This window comes from Poecilia latipinna, unplaced genomic scaffold (genome assembly GCF_001443285.1).
Source record: "Poecilia latipinna isolate Pla-1442-1.1 unplaced genomic scaffold, P_latipinna-1.0 Scaffold877, whole genome shotgun sequence".
In the NCBI taxonomy this organism is placed as follows: domain Eukaryota; kingdom Metazoa; phylum Chordata; class Actinopteri; order Cyprinodontiformes; family Poeciliidae; genus Poecilia; species Poecilia latipinna.
In genome coordinates, this window is record NW_015113493.1 from 153,803 (window position 1) to 156,386 (window position 2,584).

At 42.7% G+C, this 2,584-nt stretch overlaps 1 protein-coding gene across 1 annotated transcript in view; it reads left to right on the forward strand.

Annotated features, from left to right (window-relative positions):
- The window catches only part of LOC106957123 (A-kinase anchor protein 6-like), a gene marked incomplete at its 5' end in the record, with an annotated part of 181,928 nt that overhangs the window by 137,998 nt on the left and 41,346 nt on the right, over positions 1-2,584 (forward strand). The window lies entirely within an intron of this gene.

Below are 2,584 nucleotides of genomic sequence, written 5' to 3' on the forward strand. Positions count from 1 at the left end.
CCTCCAGCGGACTGACTACTGACCAGCTCTCCATCTCACGGGTCCGAAAAGCCTCTAATTCCTGGGTATTACTGCAAATAAGAATGTAGAGAACTTTTGTTTAAGCTGGGAGCGAGAAAGATTCGTCTAAGCTCTAACTACCTTCATCCAGACGTTATGACCCGCTTCAGTCCATGATTCAGACATCGGAGTAGCCCCGCCGGTGTCCGAGCTCATAAACCACGTCTGTTCACGGTAGCTCTTCCCTGTTATTAACGTGCACTTGTTACCGGCTTAGATAATTTTAGCGACTAGGAATAAGTCCCAGGGTCATTATTTATCTGAACTAAAGAACGTACGAAGCCACCCTAATTTACTAGGACCACAAACACTGGTTTTACAATAATCAGAAGAATTAAATTTAGTTGACTCAAATAATTTAACTGTCCACAACATCAAATTAGACTTTAGTATTTTATTAGCAAGCTTTAGCAAGGGAAAAAGACATACAGCTTATCAATAAAAGATTAAGAAATTGATATTTTTAAGAATTTTTAGAAATTACTGCTAATTCTAAACCTACACTGTGTCTTAATCTAAATAAAGGCTTTGGGGGAGGCAGTATTACTTTAACCCAGATGCAGAGACGATCTTGGCAGCAGAAAACTTTAACGTCCATGGATGGAGTCCTGTCTTTGTCTTGGCAGAATCCTTTTAGAATAAATCCAAAGTTGAACTGGTGAGAATCCTCAACGAACTCAGTTCTTTATCCACAAAAGATCTTGGTATATTCTCCATGTCCACTGCAGCATCGTTGTAATCCTTTGGGTAGAGAGTGAGGCCACAGTCGAATCAAAGTCCCGGGTTGTGGGTAAACGGATCTTGTCCCTTCCTTGTGCAGCGAGCAGTCGTCCCAGGGTATCATCACGCAGCCCTCCGTTGATTCTGCATCTCCATCTGCTCGACTCGAACGCTGCGGAACAAAGAACCCCGATCCTCCTGTCTGGTGTCTTTTTATTCTTATCAGCAGCCACACACTTTCTTTCCTCACGTGCGTTTTTCCTTGATGTCAACTGCCTTTTGGTTGGCCTCAACCTTCAGATGAACTCCCTTGTTTTTTAGAACTGATCTTCCNACAGCGCAGCTACCACGTGCGTGACCTTCTCACAAACACAAGCTACAGTAGTAAACACATGCTAATGTACATTGTGGACCATTGTTAATTCTCAGTATTCAGCCACGCCTTTAACTCCTCCCAACTCTAGCAGACTGACTACTGACCAGCTCTCCGTCTCACGGGTCCGAAAAGACTCTAATTCCCGGGTATTACCGCAATTTAGAATTTAGAGAACTTTTATTTAAGCTGGGCGTGAGAAGGATTCGTCTAAGCTCTAACTACCTTCATCCAGACGTTATGCCCCGCTTCAGTTCATGACTCAGACATCGGAGTAGCCCCGCCGATGTCCGAACTCATGAACCACATCTGTTAACGGTAGCTCCTTCCCTGTAATTAACGTGCACTTGGTAACCGGCTTAGATAATTTTAGCGACTAGGAATAAGTCCCAGGGACATTATTTATCTGAACTAAAGAACTTACGAAGCCACCCTAAGTTACTAGGACCATAAGCATTGATTTTACAATGATCAGAGAAATTAAATCTAGATGACTCAATTAATTTAACTGTCCACAACATCAAATTAGACTTTAGTATTTTATTAGCAAGCTTTAGCAAGGGAAAAGGACATACAGCATTTTAATAAAAATATAAGAAATTAAAACTTTTAAGAATCATCAGAAATTACTCCTACTTCTAACCCTACACTGTGTCTTAATCTAAATAGAGGCTTTGGGGGGGAGCCAGTGATACTCAAACCCAGATGCAGAGACGATCTTGGCAGCAGATAACTTTAATGTCCATGGATGGAGGCCTGTCTTTGTCTTGGCAGAATCCTTTTAGAATAAATCCAAAGTTGAACTGGTGAGAATCCTCAGTGAACTCAGTTCTTTATCCACAAAAGATCTTTGTCTATTCCCCATGTCCACTGCAGCATCGTTGTAATCCTTTGGGTTGAGTGCAGGGCCGCAGTCGAATCAGAATCCCGGGTTGTGGGTAAACGGATCTTGTTCCTTCCTTGGGCAGCGAGCAGTCGTCCCGGGGTATCATCACGCAGCCCTCCGTTGATTCTGCATCTCCATGTGTGCTCGACTCGAACGCTGCGGAACAAAGAACCTCGAACCTTCTGTCTGGTGTCTTTTTATTCTTATCAGCAGCCACACACTTTCTTTCCTCATGGACGTTTTTACTTGACGTCAACTGTTCTTTGGTTAGCCTCAGACTACAGATGAACTTTATTTCTCCTGAGCTGCACTTTCAGTTCCCTGTCTGAATTCTGCACCTGTTTCCTCCGTACTGACTGCTTGGACAGATGATCTCATATCCATCACCATCTTGGAGACATGATGTCTGTTCTAATGACCTAATGTCTTGGTCACCTCTGCTCTCCTTTCGGTTCCTCTTTTCCTGTTACATGACTCTCTTTCTGCCTATGATTTTTTATGATTAAATAGAAAAAAGTAGAATTAAAGCAAAGTTTGCAGGACAC